Below are 26,099 nucleotides of genomic sequence, written 5' to 3' on the forward strand. Positions count from 1 at the left end.
TTTCTATATGCGACATAGTTAATACTATATGAAATATTGTTTTTGTATATGCAACATTGTTATTTGTATATGCCACATTATTATTGCTATATGTAACAGTGTTTTTGCTATATGTAACATTGTTTTTGCTATATGCAACGTTGTTATTGCTATATGCAACATTGATATTACTACATGCAACATTGTTATTTCTATATGTAACATTGTTATTGCTATATCTAACATTGTTATTACTATATGTAACATTGTTATTGCCATATGTAACATTGTTATTGCTATATGCAACATTGTTTTTGCTATATGCAACATCGTTATTGCTGTATGCAACATTGTTTTTGCTACATGCAACATCTTTATTCTATATGTAACATTGTTATTGCTATATGCAACATTGTTATTTCTATATGCAACATTGTTATTGCTACATGTAATATTGTTATTGAAAAGGCGTTTGATTTTTCAGCAGCAATTGCTCTAGAAACGAAGCCTCTGTTGAAATATTGTCTAGTCCTATGGAATGTAACCGTAAGCACATCTGCTGTAGATCTAGCAGAACGGAAACCATATTGCATGTCACTAAGAAGTTTATTATTGCTGAGGTGATTGACTACTTCTCTATTTAACACAGATTCAAGTAACTTACTCATGACATACAGGAGACTTATTGAACTCTACTGAGAGGGAGATGAGCGATCACCGGAATTCTTAAATACAGAGAATACTGATAAGATTTTCCAGAGTGCTGAGAAGCAATTCTTTTTAAGACAACACGTAAATAACTTTGTAAGTATCGGAGCTAATTTTGGTTGAAGCTTTTTCAGCACTATAATTTTAATGCCGTCAGAGCCAGTTTCTTTACTGGAATCAAGGATTTTGATTAGTTTGGCAACATTATGCCCATATATTTGTACGTTGCATAGCATGTTTTCTGATACAGGAGGAAATACGGGTGGCTGACAGCCTTTGTCACATAGGGTAGAATTAGCTGCAAAGTTCTTGGCAAAGAGTTTGGCTTTGATGCTGACGAGATTACCTCAGATCTGTTGATGATATTGGGATAGGACACACGCTTCTGTTCAGGATCCTGTTTGCTATTTACCAAAACTGGTGGGAACCAAGCCGCTGTTCAGCCACTTTGGACTGAGCATACAGCTCCCTCGCATTCTTCATTACTATTTCTCATTGGGTGCCGGCAGTCCTGAAAGCGGCTTTAGTCTCAGTACATATGTTGGAAGCAATGGAAAAGTGATTTCGGTGTGCAAAGGCAGCACCAAATTCTGGAGAGAGCCACAGCTGGCTGTTAGGTTTTTGCTGGAATTATTTCGAGGGTATGAAACAGTTTATGCCTAAAATAATCCGTCAGGTCTGATAATGTGAAGGACACATCCTGTTTAAACATGGAACGCAGAGATAGATCTGATATAAATGCATGGAAGACATGTAAAAACATCAGATGATTATCTTAGTGACATATACTATGACGTCATTTAGAAAGGAAAATGGTGTTTTTGAGATATGCGAAAATTAGAATCAGTGTTAAGAGCTTGAAGGAGAGAGTTGAGAAGTCGACCAGTTGAATGGCTCAAATCACCCGGGAAAGCAAGGGATCTAACGTCTATTAAATGTAAGAATCTAAGGTCAGCGTTGCAAATTTCCGAAAGGAAAAGAACAATAATAAATAATAAAAAGTTTTCGAAAATAAAACCCGAGGCTTTATTGTTCTTAGGATTAATCTTCTTTGCAGCTTCCTGAAGACCAAATGAATCAGATATGTTTCCCGATTGGCCAGATGTTGAAACCCCAAATCACTGTTATTGGTCCTTTGTGTTGTAAAGATATTTAATTATTATATTATTGTTCTATCATGTACTGTAATTAAATGTACGTACACACAACGAACATCATGCTCATGTATACACGTATATACACTCGCATATAATTACCATTAGACGCTCATAGAACTCAAAAATATACACACGATTTACAACTTCCCATGTATACAGAAGCTCACCAACAAGTTTAATTGTAATCAATTTTACTCAGTTATTTTCTATTGTCAGAAATCTTCAGTGACTATCTATGGTATTTGTATGAAAGTGGAAACTACCGATAAGAACTTTTTTGAGATTTTGAAACAATTGTAAATCCGATATCTTACATTGGGTGTAAATCATTATAAAATGATATATTAATAAAATCTTCAAATGCATATGTATATAAGGTCTATAAGCTCTGTTTAATGTATTTAATGCTAAATATTTACCACGTCTTTTGTAATGGAAATTCCATCCCATCACTAAGTCAATCTGACCTATATAAATTTAATTGATATTGTTATAATTGCCTATATATCTCTTAATAAATCTCAATATACTCTTATCTATCTATCTATCTATCTATCTATCTATCTATCTATCTATCTATATATCTATCTATGAACTTCTGTTTCTGTTTTCCTATAGTTTCTATATCTCTGTGTTTCTGTCTGCCTGTTTATCTATCTATCTATCTATCTTCGCTTTTATCTCTCGGCTTCTTTTTTTTTCCTCATTGTATTGTTCTCTTTTTAAAGTAACGTAATTGAATAAATTTGGCAAAGAAAAATACTAAGAAAAAGAAACGATGAGAATTACGTCACTTGGGATCTACATTACTTGAATCAATTGAAAAGGAACAACAATACGAAAAGGAAGACAAAAATACCAGGAAAATGGTGGGAAATTCTATTCTAACTTCCCAGCGTTCTTACATGATCGCAATCTGCTGCCGTTGCTAAAATGTTTTCAAATAGAATTTTAATATACGCTTGCATTATTGTTGAAAGGATTTTCTTTTAATCAAACCCCTTTCAATAATAGAGGATCACAGGAATGGAGCAAAAAATGTTTTGTCTAAACACACATTTCTCTATATATGAAGTTGTATATATATATATATATATATATATATGTATATATATATATATATATATATATATATGTGTGTGTGTGTGTGTGTGTGTATATATATATGTATATATATATATATATTGCATCACAAAAGTGAATACACCTCTCACATTTTTCAAATTGGTGTGCATGGCGGTCACCCCAGGAGGAAGGCAATACACAAGAAAGCCTGCAAACAGTTTGCTGAAGAGATGTCAACAAAGCCCATAAATTACTGGAACCATGTCCTATGGTCTGATTAGACGAAATTTAGTTTGTTTGGTTCTGATCGCCATAAGCATGTGTGGCGGCGACCAGGTAAGGCGTACAAAGATAAGTATGCCATGCCAACAGTCAAGCATGGTGGGGGGAATGTTATGGTCTGGTGCTGAATGAGTGCTCCAGTTATTGGAGAGTTATATTTCATTGAGGAAAACATGAACTCCAACATGTACTGTCAAATACTGCAGCAGAGCATGATCCTCTCCCTCCAGAAACTGGGTCGTTGAGCAGTGTTCCAGCATGATAATGACCCAAAACACCCACCCGAGAAAACCACTGCTTTACTGAAGATGCTGAGGGCAACGGTGATGGACTGGCCCAGCACGTCCCAGACTTGAACCCAATAGTACATCTTTAGGGCATCCTCAAGCAGAAGATTGAGGTGCGCAAAGTCTCACATATCTGCCAGCTCCGTGACGTCATAATTGAAGAGAGAAAGATCATTCCAGTGGCTACATGTGAAGCTCTGGTAAAGACCATGATCAAGAGAGTAAAGGCAGTTTGGGGAAATGATGGTAGTCACACAAAATATTGAGAGTTGACATGTTGTATGTTATTGACAACTTTTCGTAAGGAGTGTACTCACTTTTGTTGCCAAGAACTTAGCTTTTAATGGCTATATTTGGAATTATTTTGAGGGGAGAATTAATTGACTCACTTATATATGCTGCACCCAAACTACATTTCATTGTGTCAAAAAGCATTTTATCAGTGTTATCCCATGAAGAGATATACTTAAATATTTGAAGAAATGTAAGGGGGTGTACTCATTTTGTGATACACTAAATATATATATATATATATATATATATATATATATATATATATATATATATATATATAGTAAATCAAGGCCTTATCGTCGCGTTAAAACTCCTAATGAGTATCAATAATAATAATCTGCATAATATACTTGTACCTTCGTTTGCAATTACACTACCATTCTCCATTTTAAACAAATGTCAAAACTGATTTACTTATTGCTTCATTGTTTACACCCAAGAGATAATGTTCCAATTCTGTGTCTCAAAAGATAATGTTCCAATTCCGTGTCTCAAAAGAAAATATTCCAATTCTGTGTCTCAAAAGATAATGTTCCAATTCTGTGTCTCAAAAGATAATCTTACAATTCTGTTTCTCAAAAGATAATATTCCAATTCTGTGTCTCAAAACGTAATGTTCCAATTCTGTGTCTCAAAAGATAGTGTTCCAATTCTGTGTCATAGAAAATATTGTTCCAATGCTCTATCCCTCTCAAATGACAATGTTCAAATTCTGTGTCTCAAATGATAATGTTTCCATTCTGTGCCATAGACAATATTGTTCCAATTCTGTGTAATAGACAATTATGTTCCAATTCTCTGTCTCAAGAAATAATATTCCAATTCTGAGTCTCAAAAAATAATGTACCAATTCTGTGTCTCAAAAGATTATATTCCAATTCTGTGTCTCAAAAGAAAATGTTCCAATTCTGTGTCTCAAAAAATAATATTTCAATTTTGTGTCTCAAAAAATAGTGTCCCAATTCTGTGTCTCAAAAGCTTATATTCCAATTCTGTGTCTCAAAAGATAATGTTCTAATTCTGTGTCTGAACAGATAATGTAACAATTCTGTGTAATAGAAAATAATATTTCAATTCTGTGTCTCAAAAGATAATGTTACAATTCTGTACCATAGAAAACAATGTTCAAATTCTGTTTCTCAAAAGATAATGTTACAATTCTCTGTCTCAAAAGATGACGTTCCAATTCTGTCCCATAGAAAATAATGTTTCAACTCTGTGTCTCAAAACATAATTTTCCAATTCTGTGTCTCAAAAAATAATGTTCTAATTCTGTGCCTCAAAAATAATTTTCATATTCTTTGTCATAGACAATAATGTTCCAATTCTGTTTCTCAAAATATAATGTTCCAATTCTCTGTTTCAAAAGATAATGTTCCAATTTTGTGCCTCAAAAGATAATGTTCGTATTCTGTGTCTCAAAAGGCAATGTTCTAATTCTGTGTCATAGAAAATAATGTTTCAAACCTGTGTCTCAAAGGATAATGTTACAATTCTGTACCTCCAAAGGCAATGTTACAATTCTTTTTCTCAAAATATAATGTTACAATTCCGTGTCATCGAAAATAATGTCCCAAACTTTTATCTCAAAAGATAATCTTCTAATTCTGTGTCTCAAAAGATAATGTTCCAATTCTGTGTCATAGAAAATAATGATCCAATTCTGTGTTTTAAAAGATAATGTTCGAATTTGTGTCTCAAAATATAATGTTCCAATTCTGTGTCATAGAAAGTAATGTTTCAATTCTGTGCCTCAAAAGATAATCTTATAATTTTGTGTCTCAAAAGATAATGTTCCAATTCTGTGTCTCAAAGGATAATGTTCCAATTCTGTCTCAAAATATAATGTTTCAATTCTGTGTCTTAAGAGATTATGCCCCAATTCTGTGTCTCAAAAGATAATGTTACAATTCCTTGTCTCAAATGATAATGTTCCATTCTTTGTCATACGAAATAGTGTTCCAATACTGTGTCATAGAACATAATTTTCAATTCTGTGTCTCAAAAGAGAATTTTCCAATTCTGTGCCATAAGAAATAATGTTCCGATTCTGTGTCATTGAAAATAATGTTTCATTTCAGTGTCGCAAAAGATAATGTTCCAATTCTGCGTCATAGAAAAGAAATGTTCCAATTCTATATCATAGAAAATAATGTTTCAATTCTGAATCTCAAAAGAAAATGTTCATATTTTTTGTCTCAAAAGATTATGGTCCAATTCTGTGTCTCAAAATATAATGTTCCAATTTTGTGTCATAGAAAATAATGTTCCAATTCTGTGTCTCAAATATAATGTTCCAATTCTGTGTCTCAAAGATAATGTTCCAATTCTGTGTCTCAAAGATAATGTTCAAATTCTGTCGCTTAAAAGATACTGTTCATATTCTGTGTCCCAAAAGATAATGCATTTAATTCTGTGTCTGTAAAGATAATGTTGAAATTCTGTCTCTCAAAATATAATGTTTCTGTGTGACAAAAGATAATGTTACAATTCTGTGTCTGAAAAGATAATGTTCCAATTCTGTGTCCCTAAAGATAACGTTCCAATGCTTTGTCTCAAAAGATAACGTTCCAATTTTGCGTAATAGAAAACAATGTTTCAATTCTGTGTCTCAAAAAATAATGTACCAATTCTGTATCTCAAAATATAATGTTAGAAATCTTTGTCTCAGAAGATAATGTGCCAATTCTGTGTCTTAAAAGATAATGTTCCAATTGTCTCAAAAGATAATGTTCCAATTTTTTGTCATAGAAAATAATGGTCAAGTTCTGTGTCCTCAAAAATGATGTTTCAGTTTTATGTTTACAAAGATTATATTCGAATTTTCTGTTTCAAAATATGATGTTCCAATTCTGTGTCTCAAAATATAGTGTTCCAATTCTGTGTCTCAAAAGAAGATGTTCCAATTCTGTGTCTCAAAAGAAGATGTTCCAATTCTGTCTCTTAAAAGATAATTTTCCAGTTCTGTGTCTCCAAATATAGTGTTCCGATTTAGTGTTTCAAAAGATAATGTTTCAATTCTGTGTCTCAAAAGATAATGTTCCAGTTCAGTATCTCAAATGCACAGATAAGGTCCTTGGCATGAACGCTTCCGAAATGTACATATTCTGTCAAGAAAAAATGATAACTTTTTTACATTGAACAATTTATTAAATCTCATTTTACTTCTTTTTCTTTTTTCTAGTATCTACCAGTATTATTTTCCTTGTACCCGCAAATAAAGTTCACTGATGACAGCTAGATATAAACTTTGGAATAATAATTGAAACTTCATAATATTCAAAAACCCACAAGACAATAATCTGATGTATGAAAACATTTGCAAATTGCAAGACAATTATATAACGTACAATTATCTTCAAATTCTAATTCATGAGAAAATTTTTGTTCTTTGTTTCTTTTTTGAATAACGGATTATTCATGAAACAACAAATGTCGTTTTAAAGCATTTTGAATACTAATTATCAAAATCTATTTCGCCTTATAATTAAAAGTTCACCTCACTTCTCAAGTAATTTCAATTGATTATTAAATGTATTTCAACTGCAAAAAATTAATTACAAGATAGAAATAAAGAAACGCTAATTAATGTCTCTTTTCATTTTGAGATTTTGAATGACGTTTTAAAAATTTTGTCGTCGGCAAATTATTGTTAAACCTAGTTCTGAAGACCAGGGCTTCTAAAACTTCTACATCGATAATCTCCATCTGATTCGGACTACTAATCTTATCTTGGCTTTTATTGTTATTTCGCGGTCTATATAACTGTCTAACTAAACGTGTATATATATATATATATATATATATATATGCATATATATATGTATATGTATATATATGTATATGTATATATATATGTATATGTACATATATTATCATATATATATTTTTTTTATATATGTATATATATAATAATATATATATATATATATATATATATATAATAGTATATACTATATAATAATATATACTACCTCCTGTCGGAAATAGTTGGTGCAGAATTAAAACTGTCACCGTTTTAGGTTTTGTCACGCACCATTTCAATGTTTCAGGGGGTAACTGGTAGTACTTTAGAGCATGCTTAATTGAAAAAGAACAGTTTTCGTTCTAAAAGTCATTTAGAGTTTATCTATGCACATTACTTTGTTGGCTGTTATATAATCTATTTTTAAAAATACCCGCAGTGCCTATATAAATATGGAAAATGTAGTTGATGCCAATGTGGAAGGTAAAAACAGAAGTGATAAGAGAGAATTGACAAATTCAAGATGAACAGCAGTTCTGCAAGCGTTGCTACAAAGGTCTAAAGGGCGCACCCTAGAACCAGGTGCAATCAAAGATGTTGCCACAAAATTCGGTATAGGAAGAAATATTGTAGGCAGAATTTGGTCACAAGTACTAGACAGTGCGTGCGATATATTGGTGCCAAAGGATTCTTTGAGCCGTAAGTTTCTCTGTGGCCGAAAAAAGAAGGACTATAGTTCACAGTTGGCAAAAATAAACACCATTCCCTTGTGAAAAAGACCCACTTTGAGGTCTACTGCTCAAGCATATGGCATATCTAAGACAACGTTGATTGCAAGGATAAAAGATGGCGAAATTCGGGCACATTCAAATGCTATAAAACCGCTTCTCACAATAGAAAACATGAAACGTCGCGTTGATTGTTGCCGTTCGCAGTTGGATTTAAATCGAGGAACTTTTAGAGAAAGGTTTGGTGTCATACATATTGATGAGAAATGGTTTTACATGACGCAAAATGCAAGGAAATTTTATTTAGGCAAAGACGAACATGACCATTTAAGAACCACTAAAAGCAAGCGTTTCATTATAAAGGTAATGTTTTTTGTTGCCGTGCCTCGACCCCGTTGGGATCCACATCGCAAATGTTACTTTGACGGGAAGATTGGAATTTGGTCATTTGTCAAACAAGAGGCGGCTAAACGTAACAGCAGAAACAGGCCTGCTGGAACAATGGTAACTAAAGTCATGAATACAATCACGAAAATTCAGATTCGTGAATTCCTTGTTGAAAAGGTCCTTGTTTCCACACAGAACAAATGGCCAAGTGGATCCATTGCACAACGAATCATAATTCAACAAGACAATGCTAAGCCACACGTACATCGGACGGACCATGTGTTCAAACAAGAATCGGAGAGATTAGGGCTGAACATTGAACTGGTTAACCAGCTTGCAAACAGTCCGGATCTGAATGTGCTTGACCTAAGTTACTTCAATCCAATCCAATCCATTCAACACCAAAAGGCTCCAAGGAATATTGATGAATTAATTGAAGCAGTTGAAACCAGCTTTCAAGAATTAGAAAATTCAAAGTTGAACAAATTTTTCCTGACATTGCAGGATACAATGGAACAAATAATTTTGGGTGATGGTGGCAACAATTACAGGCTTCAGCATATGTCAAAAGCACAGCTAGAAAGAAAAGGAAAACTTTCCACTTCAATTTTGATATCAGAAGAATTGAAAAGTAAATTAACACAATTGAATAAATTGTTAGATGTTTTAGCTTTTTGTATTTTTTTTTTGTATATTTATTTAATCATACATTGTAAGAATGTACGTACAATCGATTGTCAATTTAATTAAGTATAATTATTTGGTTTACCTGTATTTCCTTTCAAAAGTATTGCCTTATAAAACTTGAACTTGTATGCACCAACTATTTCTGACCGGAGGTAGTATATAATAATAATAATAATAATAATAATAATAATAATAATAATAATAATAATAATAATAATAATAATAAAGATAATAATAATATATATATGTATATATCCATATATATATATATATATATATATATATATATATATATATATGGATATATACATATATATATATTATTGTTATTTATATATATATATATATATGTATATATATATATATATATATACATTTCGGTATTATCAACCAATGCGATGGACATGTTTGTCACATCTGAAGCATATTGTTTTATAGGAAATTGGAATAAAATCCTTGATCCCCAAATAGACTAGGTAAAGGAGAGAAAGAGAAATGGAGAGGTATGAGACCAATCTAGCTTACTTAATGGCAAGATGCGATCTTGTCAGCAGGTTTTGTGTCTCTCATCCACGGCAGAAGACATACATATGGACAAAATAGTATACCTTCATACTCAACTACTTATTACAAGAGGTAAAATAGATTGTATATTGTGGTCTGCGTTCTGACTAGGTTAATCAGACCATAAACTTGTTATGGCCTTGTTGAACTTAGGAAATATACCTAAACAAGACAAGTAATAGAAATTGAATAGCTTCTTGCTGGGGATACAGGATTCTGCGAAAAGCTACAGTTACTTATTCTGCAGGCTTTAATGTGGATGATTATTGGGAGTAAATAGTGGGTTAGTTGGAAAACGTCTTTGTCAAATGCATGCAGCATCTAGCACTAGATAGATACGAGGCAAAGCAGGATTTAGAAGAGAAACTAACCAGGGCAGTGACTGGAAGGGAGGAATACTGTAAACATAGAACTAGCTAAGCAGGATCTACAAGGTAAGACTACTGTGTGTTAAAAGGGCCAAGGAACGTTTGTAATGAAGTTGTGAAGCACGAGAAAGTTTCTAGGAATGACTCTGATAAGTACGTTGGATGTACCTTGGAATCAAAACAAGATATCTGCAAGCGATTTTGGGAACATTTTGAGGAGTGCTTCATGCAAATATCCAACTTCCGGGCAAAGAGTTTAGCAACTATTTGGTTGATTCTTGATGCAGATAAAGCAGCTAATTGAAAAATTAGGATTACAGAGTGCATGTTGTTGACCATGTTGGAGAAGATGAGCTGTAACAATTCACAAAGACTTGATAGTCTGGCCTATCTGAGGTTGCCACACATGTATATACCTATTCTGATAGATGTGTTAAACCATTAGCTTAATAATGGTTCTATTCTGGGTAAAGTTACTAAAGGAATTACCTAATTGCTGAAGAAACATGATAGGTATGGTGTGGAGGAACTAGACAATTACAGGCTAAAAAAAAGACTTAAAGATGTTAGCCAAAATCTCATAGAACCGGATGCGGAGTTTTATTGGAGAGTTGACCAAACTCGAGCAGAACAATGCTGTGAAAGAAAAGATTTGCAGCTGATTTGCATGATCCTTAGAGAGGATATAAACTTGGATCATGCAAAGTGTTTTCGATCATTGCTTCTTGGCATCTGTTTTACTGACCACTGTGTTCTGCAAATTTACCTCCAATTTGTATTGCTTATTACAACTGTGCAATGTAGACGACAATGTATTGTGAACTGTCATTCTGGGGAGGCATGCGAAGCTTCCCCTCCGGTGCACTGCAGTGGGTCCTTAACTAGAGCAAGCTATCAATCGATTTGATTGAAAAATAGGCGATTTCACAGGTTTCGATGACAATAAAATATTGCAAGTGTGGAGCATTCGTTGATCATTATTCAATCCCGGGCAACGTCGGATAAACCTGTTAGTATATATGATTAAGATAAACAGAAAGCTTTTGTTATCTTGCTATTCTCTAGACATTATACCGACCAAAACTTTATGAAAATTACACTCAAGATCAAAACAGAAGTCAGAAGAATCCAAATAATATGAATAACCAATCCTTATCTCAAAAATTCAGAAAGGTTAACGAAATGAGTGATACATATAGATAACCATCAAAGTAACATTCGCCTTGATTGCAACTTTTTCACATTATTAGCCGTGGCTCGTTTGCATGCCTTCCACCAAGAGACTGACTTGAAAAACTTGGTTTTCATTTGTTTGGAAAATGTGACGTCATTTATTATTTGTCATCGTTCAAATCCTGTTTTGTCTATAACATTTGACCTCTGTTCCCTTCTTCAACCTTATGTCACCCATCTGTAACAAAGATTCTGTTTGCACTAAATGTGGCCCTTGTCGAAAATCACACTAACGTAATAGCTACAAAAGTAGGTCCCTAATAAACTCCGTTATTTTTTTCTGAGCTTTGTAAACTAGCAACTTTTGTTCGATTAATCCTCTACAATAATGGTGTTTAAATCATCTCATGTTATTTTTTCTCAATCAATGAACAATTGATCCATATCCTTAACCGTTATTTTCAAGTTGATTTCAGCTCTGATAATTAGTGACTTATTAGGAAAAAAATAAAAAATAACTAAACAAGCAGCCATTGTGTTTTGGAATTAAGTAATCCCAAGCAAAAACAAAATGATCATTTACAATGAGGATTGTACCTGAGAATTAAATATCTCAAAAAAAGGGTCGGTTTGCCACAAAGTATCGTTTTCAATATGTGTTGTGCTTCGATACTTAATTACCCAGTAAATACTCATATGCTGTGAAATAAACACATAAAGAGATTTTGTAATAAATAAGTATTGTATGCCCCTTTAAGATTTGGATTCTTATTGTTGAGCACTTTACGTTGAAATAAGTTGATCACCTTAAGCCCACGTGTGCAGATCGTCATGTTAAAATCACGTGATAACACGTGGCCTTCTTGAATGACATTTATGTTTTATGTAAATGTTAATTTCAACTATATTCTCGCCGCGGTTGACGTTAGCCGAGCGGTTTGCTCCACTTCCTGTTCTGTACGAATCACAAACCAACCAAAATTTTAAACGAACGGGGAATTCCAATTGCAAGAGCTAAAATGCTCATTTCATCCGAGGTAGAGGCACAATAAATTATATAAAAGGAAACGAGATTTTTGTGTCACAAGGATCTAAGTTCTACCCAACCATCACCCAACCACCCAAAAAAACATGTGCCAATCATCTGTCACTGCTTTTGGTAATCAAAGAACTGAGAAAGGTTTTGGATTTCTTTGCATGCTTTTTTTCAAGTTATAATTAGGCACTCATTAACAATGAACGCCATGTCACTATAGACCTCCTTTGGCACCGCCATTTTTCACCGTGACACAAGTGAATTCTTTGCACGGCGCCATTGACCTGTCTCTTGGCACAGTTGCCACGTCCAGACAAAAGATGTCTGCCAATAACATTACCGGCAATACGAGAATCTACGCTCATTTTCAAATTTAGCAAAGCGCATATAGGAACTAAAATAAAGGCTGATATTTGCAAAAAAGCACAGATGAAACGTGCCAAACAAGATGATCATTAGAAGTAAATGTTTTGTAGAAAAAAAAGAGCAAAGACTTTACTAATTGTTTTGTCTTATTTTTCGTTGTTATTCGCCAATTTCTCATAACATTGGTTATCTCCCCTTTCTCCTTTTTATTATTGTTTAGATGCGATTTTCCCTTTATTTTTTTTTTGCTTTACTTACTCTTTTGTTTTCTTTACTTTTCTTTTACACTGGTTTCTATTTCTTTATTATCATTCTATTAAACTTTTCTTTTCTTTTCTCATTCATTTTTTCCTGCATATTTAACCCACTTGTTATCTCTTTTTTGTTTCATTTCTTTCTTTACTTTCTATTTCTTGATCATTCTTCTGTTTGTAATTATATAAGGTAATTTTACTACTTCGTAAGAAAGAACACACACACACACACACACACACACACACACACACACACACACACATATATATAAGTATATAAAAAAATTATTGCAAAAAGTATATAGTTTATAATTTTTCATTTATTCGTTTATTCATATTTTATTGGGTGAGGTGTACAAATACAAAATGTCTTCTGAATAAGCACTTTTTTGCAGGAAAATAATTTTCAACCATACCTTCGGTCTTCCTCAGTGTAATATATATATATATATATTTATAAAAAAGTGAACCATATCGTAAATTCAATCAACTAAAAAATGGAAACCGGGGTGAGGAAAAGAAAAAAAAAAATTATATATATAATGGGGCAAGTTATATGTACAATTAAATAAAATAAATAAGTCGATTAAAAAAGATCGTTAAAATATACCCAAAGCGCTTTTCGTTCAGACAAACATTTTCAAGGGTCATAAGTCTGAAAATTATTATTTTTTTAGAATATTTGGTAGTGATATGGAATACGAGCGGAGAGGTTAAGAAAAAAAAAAAAAAAAAAAAAAAAAAAAACCTGACTAACCAAATAATTCTAACTGAAGCCGGAGGTTTCTCTGCTTGCACAAAGTAGGGGGGTTAGCAATGATGGCAAGTGCTTCGAGGACAGACAGGTGGAACTTTGTGCGTCCTCGGTGCAAAACAGAAAAACACTCCGGAGAGAAAACAAGACCGCATTCCTTTTTATCGACCAAGTGTTGGCCGATGGACGATTCTATCAGTTGAGATTTTCTGGTAGTAGCTTGATGATCCCTGATGAAACGGGGAACATGTTGGGCGATTCTGACCTGAAGACGCTGGGTCGTCTTGCCTATATAGACGGCACCACACCGACATTGAAATTTATAAATAATATTACTAGTTTGGGAGATAGGCAAGACATCCTTACGAAATGAGGGAAAGGCGGTTTTTGTGGAAAAGGCAATACGGAGCGATAGAGCACCAAAATTAGAAGACACCAGAGAGGAAATCTTATCGCAAATAAGTTGGCCTTCAAGTCCAATCCAGGGTAACCTAAGGTATACCGGAAATCTACATGGACCGTATTTTGGTCGCTCAGAAAAGGATTGAATTTTTTTATTAATAACTAAGTTAACTAATGGAGGTGGATATCCATTAGTAATAAAAATCCTTTTAATGTTTTCAATTTCCACATCAATAAAAGGTGGGGAACAAATAGCAAGTGCCCGATGGGTTAAGTTTCTAATAAGATTTAGTTTCCTGGTTGTGGGTGCAAAAGAATCCCAACTAAGATAAAGACCAGTAAAAGTGGGTTTTCTATAAATAGATGTCATAAAGGAAAGCCCACGTTTAGAAACTAACACATCAAGGAAAGGAAGGGAGTTATCTTTTTCCACCTCCATCGTAAATTTGAGAGAAGGGTGTAAATTATTTAATAAGTGGAAAAAGGACATAGCTTCATCATGCGTTGCGAAACAAGAAAAAGTGTCGTCAACATAACGCATGTAAAATGCTGGTCTAGGGCACTTGTCAAACAACGTCTGTTCTAAAAAACCCACAAAAATATTGGCCAAAGTTGGGCCAAGGGGTGATCCCATCGATATACCGTCGAACTGGCGATATATCACATCGTTGAAACTAAAGGAAACTGACTTAGTAGCAAGTTCCAAAAGTTCAACGAACACCGCCTCAGGAAAAGAGGGGAGGGGGCCAGGGCCTCTATAAAGAAAATCAGCACATATGTCAATGACCTCGTCAAGAGGAACATTGGTAAACAAATTGCTAATATCAAAGGAGACCAAATAACAGTTGTTAGTGGTAAGAGGAAGCTCCTTGATAGTCGATGCGAAATGAAAAGAATCAGGTGTGCAATGTGTTGAATAAAAAGAACAGACTGGTTCAAGAATTAAAACCAGCCATTTAGCCAGATTGTGTTGGGCCGAACCTACCATCGACAAAATTGGTCTCAATGGAGTATCAATTTTGTGTACCTTAGGCAATCCGTAAATCCTGGGGCGTTGAGAGCCCACCGGTCGGATATTATTATACACTTCCTTAGATAAATATTTAAGTTTATGCCATCGAAGTAGTTTATTTTGAAGCTTGGTTTCAATTGAAGGAGTGTCATCAGAGTCCAGGGAACCTAAACAGATAAATTTGCTATCATTGTTAAGAATAGAAAGCATTTTTGCAATGTAGTCTTGACGGTCAAGGATAACTACACCGTTGCCTTTATCTGGGCGAGAAATGTAAATCTCATTATTGCATTTTAATTGCTTAGCCGCAATGAAATGATTACTTTGCCAAATAAAATGGCGAGAAGAAATATTGCATTGACTGAATTTATTGGCTAATTCAGTCCAGCGAGATTTAACAATATTTAAGTTGTCACCCGAACCATTATTTTTTATTTGTGAAAATAAAATCTCAAATTCACTAAGAGTTTGAGTTACGTCAATCTGGCGAGGAGGGACACAAAATTCAAGTCCCCTAGACAACACAAACGTATCGACTTCTGACAATTTAAATTTAGAGAAATTAAATATATGCTGATCCGAGAATGAAGGTTCGCCAAATTTATTTTTAATCAAAAGGTTTAAGAAATTAGTAAATTTTTGATTATTTGTATGACGACACTTAACATCCTTGGCTGAAAGTAACTTAGAAAATCGAAGTTTATCAAATGGAGACAACGTTTTCCAAGCGAGAGTCCAAACCGAGTAATGTTTACTCTGTAAACTAAGAAGCACATCAGAATAAAATGTTATTTCGTCTTTTAAAAAGGCCACCGTAAGGTTCCAAGAATTCCTACATTTAATCTTGGAAATGCGTCTACAGATATAGCCCGGTGCAACATGATTAGATAGACATCCACGAAGGAACTTGATTTTACATTTGATGGAGGTGATCTTGTTTCTCAGGTGAATTATATTATTTAACGAATGAATGAAGTTTTTGCCATAATGGTTCAATAAATGGGATATAACTTTATTCGATTGGCAAAATTTTAGAATAATTATAAAAAAGTGAACCATATCGTAAATTCAATCAACTAAAAAATGGAAACCGGGGTGAGGAAAAGAAAAAAAAAATTATATATATAATGGGGCAAGTTATATGTACAATTAAATAAAATAAATAAGTCGATTAAAAAAGATCGTTAAAATATACCCAAAGCGCTTTTCGTTCAGACAAACATTTTCAAGGGTCATAAGTCTGAAAATTATTATTTTTTTAGAATATTTGGTAGTGATATGGAATACGAGCATTTCCAAGATTAAATGTAGGAATTCTTGGAACCTTACGGTGGCCTTTTTAAAAGACGAAATAACATTTTATTCTGATGTGCTTCTTAGTTTACAGAGTAAACATTACTCGGTTTGGACTCTCGCTTGGAAAACGTTGTCTCCATTTGATAAACTTCGATTTTCTAAGTTACTTTCAGCCAAGGATGTTAAGTGTCGTCATACAAATAATCAAAAATTTACTAATTTCTTAAACCTTTTGATTAAAAATAAATTTGGCGAACCTTCATTCTCGGATCAGCATATATTTAATTTCTCTAAATTTAAATTGTCAGAAGTCGATACGTTTGTGTTGTCTAGGGGACTTGAATTTTGTGTCCCTCCTCGCCAGATTGACGTAACTCAAACTCTTAGTGAATTTGAGATTTTATTTTCACAAATAAAAAATAATGGTTCGGGTGACAACTTAAATATTGTTAAATCTCGCTGGACTGAATTAGCCAATAAATTCAGTCAATGCAATATTTCTTCTCGCCATTTTATTTGGCAAAGTAATCATTTCATTGCAGCTAAGCAATTAAAATGCAATAATGAGATTTACATTTCTCGCCCAGATAAAGGCAACGGTGTAGTTATCCTTGACCGTCAAGACTACATTGCAAAAATGCTTTCTATTCTTAACAATGATAGCAAATTTATCTGTTTAGGTTCCCTGGACTCTGATGACACTCCTTCAATTGAAACCAAGCTTCAAAATAAACTACTTCGATGGCATAAACTTAAATATTTATCTAAGGAAGTGTATAATAATATCCGACCGGTGGGCTCTCAACGCCCCAGGATTTACGGATTGCCTAAGGTACACAAAATTGATACTCCATTGAGACCAATTTTGTCGATGGTAGGTTCGGCCCAACACAATCTGGCTAAATGGCTGGTTTTAATTCTTGAACCAGTCTGTTCTTTTTATTCAACACATTGCACACCTGATTCTTTTCATTTCGCATCGACTATCAAGGAGCTTCCTCTTACCACTAACAACTGTTATTTGGTCTCCTTTGATATTAGCAATTTGTTTACCAATGTTCCTCTTGACGAGGTCATTGACATATGTGCTGATTTTCTTTATAGAGGCCCTGGCCCCCTCCCCTCTTTTCCTGAGGCGGTGTTCGTTGAACTTTTGGAACTTGCTACTAAGTCAGTTTCCTTTAGTTTCAACGATGTGATATATCGCCAGTTCGACGGTATATCGATGGGATCACCCCTTGGCCCAACTTTGGCCAATATTTTTGTGGGTTTTTTAGAACAGACGTTGTTTGACAAGTGCCCTAGACCAGCATTTTACATGCGTTATGTTGACGACACTTTTTCTTGTTTCGCAACGCATGATGAAGCTATGTCCTTTTTCCACTTATTAAATAATTTACACCCTTCTCTCAAATTTACGATGGAGGTGGAAAAAGATAACTCCCTTCCTTTCCTTGATGTGTTAGTTTCTAAACGTGGGCTTTCCTTTATGACATCTATTTATAGAAAACCCACTTTTACTGGTCTTTATCTTAGTTGGGATTCTTTTGCACCCACAACCAGGAAACTAAATCTTATTAGAAACTTAACCCATCGGGCACTTGCTATTTGTTCCCCACCTTTTATTGATGTGGAAATTGAAAACATTAAAAGGATTTTTATTACTAATGGATATCCACCTCCATTAGTTAACTTAGTTATTAATAAAAAAATTCAATCCTTTTCTGAGCGACCAAAATACGGTCCATGTAGATTTCCGGTATACCTTAGGTTACCCTGGATTGGACTTGAAGGCCAACTTATTTGCGATAAGATTTCCTCTCTGGTGTCTTCTAATTTTGGTGCTCTATCGCTCCGTATTGCCTTTTCCACAAAAACCGCCTTTCCCTCATTTCGTAAGGATGTCTTGCCTATCTCCCAAACTAGTAATATTATTTATAAATTTCAATGTCGGTGTGGTGCCGTCTATATAGGCAAGACGACCCAGCGTCTTCAGGTCAGAATCGCCCAACATGTTCCCCGTTTCATCAGGGATCATCAAGCTACTACCAGAAAATCTCAACTGATAGAATCGTCCATCGGCCAACACTTGGTCGATAAAAAGGAATGCGGTCTTGTTTTCTCTCCGGAGTGTTTTTCTGTTTTGCACCGAGGACGCACAAAGTTCCACCTGTCTGTCCTCGAAGCACTTGCCATCATTGCTAACCCCCCTACTTTGTGCAAGCAGAGAAACCTCCGGCTTCAGTTAGAATTATTTGGTTAGTCAGGTTTTTTTTTTTTTTTTTTTTTTTTTTTTTCTTAACCTCTCCGCTCGTATTCCATATCACTACCAAATATTCTAAAAAAATAATAATTTTCAGACTTATGACCCTTGAAAATGTTTGTCTGAACGAAAAGCGCTTTGGGTATATTTTAACGATCTTTTTTAATCGACTTATTTATTTTATTTAATTGTACATATAACTTGCCCCATTATATATATAATTTTTTTTTTTTTTCTTTTCCTCACCCCGGTTTCCATTTTTTAGTTGATTGAATTTACGATATGGTTCACTTTTTTATAATTATTCTAAAATTTTGCCAATCGAATAAAGATATATATATATATATATATATATATATATATATATATATATATATATATATATATATATATATATATATATATATATATACTAGTGATGGGACGAATCTAAAATTTTTCCCGATTCTAATACAATAACCAAATCTGTTCTAAATTCCCAATTCCAAGAACTATTACTGATCCCCATTCTAAGTCATATAAATTGTCTATATGTTTAGCCATAGAGTTGTATTTATTTTTCATTTTTGCATTACGTATGTAAAGAAATACACTCTTGTGGGTGTGATGCATCAATTTTAGTTTAAAAGCAATAATTATTTAGCATTTTAGCATTACTGCCAGCAATTGAAATTAAGTTTTACTCAAATAAAAATCTAATATATGTAAAGCTATATGCCTGTCTGTCTGTCCGTCTGTCTGTCCGTCTGTCTGTCTGTCTGTCTGTCTGTCCCATATGTTCAAACTCTGTCTCTCCGGTCATTTATTTTGTTCGAAATTTATATTGAAATATAAATTTCAAACAAAATACGTTTGAAGCCAAAACAACGCATTATTAATGCATTGGTTTGGCTTCAAACGTAAATAATACGTATTTTATTTTATTCAAACCCAACCAGCGCTTCTAAGGAACAAAAATCTTAACCTTTTTATTCACTTGTTTTTTTTTCTTCCGTTTTCTAATTTTCTTCCTTTACATTTTCCGTTTTCTTCTTTTTAATTTATTTTTTCTTTCAACATTTTTCATATTTTTTTCTGTTTTTATATTCTTTTTTCTTATGTTTGTCTTTAATTTCACAAATGTTAACTTTGCCTCCATTTTGTTTTTCTCCTTTAACTTTCCTTCGTTTCTTCCGCTACTAGATCAAGCTGTCTGAAAATACTGTCTTTCTGACCTAAAAGGCACCGAACATTGATATTATTGCCTTTTCTTTTCATTTTATTAAACCCAATCATGTTCTGCAAAGTAAAAAAAAAAATTTCTTCCACAAAACAAGTAAACTAAACACTAGAAATAAATATTTGAATATATATTTGCAAAGCTCAATGATTTTCTATAAAGTAAAAAAATATTATTTTACAAAACAACTAAATCAAACAATATGAATAAATATTTGAATATATAAAAAAACCTTGAAGCATACGAACATTTTACAAAATAATTGAACCCGAAAGAGTTGGCATGTCATAAAACAAAACAACCAAACTAAACACCATGAATAAATATTTGAAAATATAAAGAACTTGAAACAAGTTTTTTCCTGAATTATTGGATTCGGCATTAAATGACTCAAAAAGGATTGATATGCCACAAAACAAACCTACAAAATCAAACATTATAAATAAATATTTGACTATATAATGAAATTGAAGCATAAAAACTTTTTTTTCAAAGTTACTGGATTTGGCATTAAATAACCCGACAAGGGTTGATATGCCGTAAAAAAAAACAACTTATTCGTTTCTTTTTTCCGCTTTGGCCTTTCCCTCTTTTCTCTTTCTTTCTCGTTTATTCCTTGCCTTTCCTCCTTTCTTTAATTTTTCTTCCTTTTTTGTCTTTCCTATTTTTTTTTCGAAATTCTTTTGTTTCTATTTTTTGTCTTTTCTTTCTTTGTTCTTTTTTATCCTTCCCCTTCTTACCCTTTTCTTTTCTTTCTTGTCTTCTTTTTTCCTCTTTTTTGTCTTCTTACTTTTTTTTCCTTGTCCTACTTTTATTTCATTTTTACTTTCTTTCTATTTTATGTTTTGCTTTCTTCTCTCATTGCATTTATTTCCTTTGATTCTTGCTTTCTTACATTTTTGTATTTCTTTCAGTTTTCCATTACCCGTATTCCCTTTTCCCCTTCTGTTTCTCTTTCTTTGTCATTTTTATTCACTTTCTTCTCCCTTTATTCTACCAGTTTTCTTTCTTTTCTTGTTGGCTGTCTTTCTTGTTTTCCTTTCTTTTCTTTCCATTTTTGTCTTATATTTAGATCTTCATTAATTCCATCTTTGTCCTTCTATCTACCATGCAAGCTGAGAGGCTAATTTTTTTTTTTTGTATTTTATTTTTAAAAGATTTGTTTTTCTTCTCGAGGAAACAACTTTCAGGATACAGCCTTAAGGTTGGCATTCTTTCTATCCATTTCCAAAAGAAGTGGCAGTCTTATAATTTAATTGTGAGGGGGGGGTCTGATCTAATCCACTTCTTACAGGAGGAACCGGACGCTAAGAGCAGAGGAGGGGGGTATTACAATCCTACCTACGCCAATGCAACCATTTCTTCTGGAGATATCGACCGTTTTCTGACGTTGTCATCAAATTGAAAATATTGGAAAAGCACTTTTCCATCCAATGAAAAATAGAATTAGAATTGTAAAATATAAAAATATACCCCCACATCTGGGTTTGCATATATATATATATATATATATATATATATATATATATATATATATATATATATATATGTATATATATATGTATATAGACTATAGATATGACTTCATAGACGATTATGTTGAGATACATCTGCTAAAATATATATATATATACATATATGATGTACATATATATATATTATATATATATTATATATATATATATATAATATATATATAGATATAGATAGATAGATAGATAGATGAATCAGTAAAGAGAGAAAAAATGAAGATATAAATCTATATAGTAATATTGTATAAGCCGGATATAAGAGACTTAGCATCCGGGTGATACAGATCTCTTATATCCGGGTCACAATTATATCCGGGTTTCTCATATCCGGATCGCACTGTACATTAACGCAGCCTCTAGTTTGGGACCAGAGAAAATCTCTCTTATATCCGTTGTTCTTATATTCGAGTCTTTTATATTCGGGTTACACCGTATATAGTAATATATAGATTTATTCATTTGTTTAATAGGTGTATACATCAATTGGGGTATTTCGGTAAAAAGGAACTCTTTATACCATGGTATTTCGAAGCCTAATACTTCTCATCAGAAGAGTAAGATGCTAAGTAACATAGTTGATGTATAAACAAATGAATAAATCTATATATATTGCTATATAGTTTTTATACTTTCATTTTTTGTCTCTCTTTACTGATTCCTATATAAGCTAAAAAAAATTGTTGAGTTTTATATGCACTATTGCCAATGATGGGGTGGTGGCTTTGCATGGGCGTCTAGAGCATGCTTTGTCACTTATATTTCGGTCGACACTCTGAAATTGACAGAGCAATCTCTTAACTGTGCTGACATACGTTGCATCGGGTTCAACAGACTCTGATGAATGTTAATCAGTTCAATTTTTTTCTGTATGAAGAAATTCAATGACACATCTCTGTTTCTGATACACGTCCATGACAGGGTTGCTTTCTTAGAGTCTCACACCGTCAATATCTGCAATAGGGAGATGAAATCATTACAATGCAATTTGTAATCCCTTCTGATCCATTCGAATAGAATGAAAAAATAAGAGGCATTGCTTTTTTAAACAACTTGCATATATATATATATATATATATATATATATATATATATATATATATATATATATATAAGTGAAATGTGTGTGCGTGTATTTGTGTGTATACTTTTCTCTACCAAATTACTCTCTAAGTTCTCAGTCTACAGACTCGAGATTTGACATAAGGGGTATTGAGATTTGGGAAAATCTTTTTAACCGGGTTTTGGCGAGTAATTTGGCTGTCAAGAGGTCAAAGTTCAAGGATTTGACCTTTGAAAAGTCTACTAAACTTCTTCGCCAATTTTAAGTCTAAACACTTGAAATTTTAGATGTAGGTTATTCAGGCATAGTCTAGAAGTGTAAGCCATTTTGAGTTTCAGAACAGTTTCAGATGGTTCGCTGTTACACACAAGTCCTGGGAGGTGACTTGTTTGTAGTAGACAGTTTCACAGAACAAAATATTCTTACCGTGTCGAAACCCGGGAAAAGATCATGTGAAATTGCTCCAGAAAAGGTTTAATATTTATGAAACAATTCTGGTTTCTGATTGGTTGGTAGCAGAACGTGAATTAATTTGATTCGTCAGTTCTTAGCAGCATCGTTTATAAATAGAACCTCCGACTGTGTGGGAGCATACCCCATTATAGAACCAAAATATTGCAACATCCTCCCTATTTTTTTACAATGTGGAAGTCCCTTGTGTTTGTTCTGCTCAAAAATAAATATATATTTTTATATTTACTTAGACATAACAAAAATTAGAAATCATTTGGACCTTAGAATGTTAGCATTTAAAAAGACGCCATTTTTAATTGTGTTCAAATGTCAAAAGGAAAATTACAAAGAGTTTTTTATTTTTTTTATTTATTTTTTATGCAAAAGTATTAGTTACGCATTAGTAGGTTAAAGTGTTAATACAAATAAAATGGATTCCTTTTTTATCTCGTTTTTTAGGAAATGGTATTTTATATCTAAATGCTTAGATCTTTGGTTGATTATCGTGTTTTGTGCTAAGACTATACTGGCTTGATTATCACAATTAATTACTATGGGGCTTGTAATTAATTCTGGCTCTAAAATTGTCTTCAGGATATTTTTAAGGTAGACTGCTTCCTGGGTCGTGTGTGTGATCGCGATGAATTCTGCTTCACACGTAGAGAGAGATACAATCTGTTGCTTTTTAGATTTTCATGAAATAATAGGCCCATTTTCTGAGAGTCTGAAACAATATCCAGATACACTCTTGCGATCTTCGTCGTTTGCCCAGTCTGAATCCGAAAAACCTTCTAATTTTAGGGGATTTCTTGATTTTCTAAATACTAACTTCTGTTCTTTGGTTCCTTTTAAATAACGTAGGACTTGTTTAGCTCTGTTTAAATCCTTCATTGTCGGTCGTGATAATTTTTGTGACAGTTTTGTTACTGTATAGCATATGTCGGGCCTGGTTGCAGTCATTAAATATATAAGACTACCTATAATTTCGGGATATTGTGTGTCATTTATTATTTCAGATTCTGTGTAGATATTTTTATTAATATCATTTTCGACCGGTGTAGAGCGTTTCTTGCACTCTCCCATTCCAAATTTTAGTAGTATTTTGTCGATGTATCTCGATTGATTCATCGTAACAAGTCCTTTGCTTTGAGTAAATTCTATTCCCAGAAACCAGGATCGGTCATTTAGAATCTTTTACTTAATTTGTTCTTAACATCAGTTAACATTATGTCACAATTTGATGCGATTAAAATATCATCGACCCACAAAACCAAAATCAGTAGTTTATCGTCTTTGTGTTGGGTATATAAACAGGGGTCTACAGCGCATTGTCTAAATTGTTGTTTAATAATATAATCATGAAATACTGTGTTCCAACACTGAACACTCTGCTTTAGATCATATAATGACTTGTTAAGTCGCCACACGCTATTCTTATTTTTCATTATAAATCCCTCTGGAGGGGTAATATAAATTTCACAGTCTATTGGGGCATTCAAATAAGCATTTTGTGCGTCCATTTGATGAATGTTTAGGTCATATAGTGATGCGACTTGCCGTAAAATTCTGATTGTCGTTAGGTTTGTGGTCGGTGAAAACGTAGAAAAGTATTCTTTACCGTAAATCTGAGAGCACCCCTTAGCAACAAATCTTGCTTTGTACTGTTCTACGCCTGATGCTCCACTCTTTTCTGTAAAGACCCATCTGGTAGAAATAACATGTTTATCTCTTGGGAGAGGCACTACCGTATAGGTATCATTTTCGGTTAAGGCATCTATTTCTTTTTTCATGGCAATTTTCCATTCATCACAATGTTTTGAATTAATTGCTTCGTTGAAGCTTTTTGGCGCATTTTCCATTGAATAGCAATAGTCGATTTGATAATCTTTTAAATTGTCGACCACAAAAAAATAGGGCCGTCTTCTATTTCTTTTGGGATATCTTTCGACTTTATCATCATCATCATCATCATCATGGACACTCTCGTCTCCGTCATTTTTATTGTTTTCGTTTGTTCTAATAATTTGAGGTAATATAATTTCATCCTCTTCATATGACGGGGTTTCGTCTGTAAAATTAAACGTGTCTGTGAATTTTACACACCGGATTCTTTTTATTTAATTTTTTCGGGAAACAATATTAAATTGGCTGGACTGTTTTTATCGTATCCAAAAAATATACCTCTGTCGGCTTTAATATTCAATTTACTCTTTTTCTCTATACATGCGAAGCAAGTTGAACCAAATATATGCATTCTGCTTAAATTTGTTTTTTTTTTACCGCAGAAAGATTCATATGGAGTTTTAGATAGTGTTTTGTTAAAGCACCTGTTGCGTATATAGGCTGCCGCCATAAGTGCATACGTCCAGAGGTTTTTAGGGAGTTTTGATTCAATGAGTAGGCATCTTGCCATTTCAAAGTGTCCGCCACGCACGTTCAGCAGTCCCGTTTTGGCGTGGCGATCTAGGAGCTGATGTTTCATGCCTGATATGATGGTTAATTAGTAAAAGTTCAAAGTCTTTATTGGTGAATTCCGTACCGTTGTCAGAGCGAATACACTTGATTTCACCGTAGGGGGGCATGTCGGCTAGATATTTCTTAGTTGCTAGCAGGGTATCAGATTTGTTCTTTAAAAAGTAAACCATTATAAAACCTGAATGGTCATCTACGAAATTCAACACATATCTATAATGTTCTCTGGCCATCGGTTCTACGGGACCGTTCAAGTCACAATGCACCATTGATAGGATTTTTTTTTTTGGTCTTTTTGTCTGGTATCTTGTTTTGATAGTTTGTCATTTTCCCTTGCGTACAGACGTCGCAGTTGAAGGTTTTTGATGTTTGTATTTGCATTCCATCAACTACGGTCGGTAACTTTTTGATATCAGGAATATTGCAGTGTCCAAGAATTTTATGCAATGTCTGTAGATCATGGCAGGCGGTTTTTGATGGGACTACGCTATTTAAATAATATAGTCTTCCATTTTCTTTAATGTCGAATACAGTTCCATTCGGGTATACCAGTTTT

At 33.3% G+C, this 26,099-nt stretch overlaps 1 protein-coding gene across 1 annotated transcript in view; it reads right to left on the reverse strand.

Annotated features, from left to right (window-relative positions):
- The window catches only part of LOC145296191 (uncharacterized), an 86,808-nt gene that overhangs the window by 2,888 nt on the left and 57,821 nt on the right, over window positions 1-26,099 (reverse strand). The window lies entirely within an intron of this gene.

This window comes from Euprymna scolopes, chromosome 16, assembly GCF_053919585.1.
Source record: "Euprymna scolopes isolate OS-2025 chromosome 16, ASM5391958v1, whole genome shotgun sequence".
NCBI lineage: Eukaryota > Metazoa > Mollusca > Cephalopoda > Sepiida > Sepiolidae > Euprymna > Euprymna scolopes.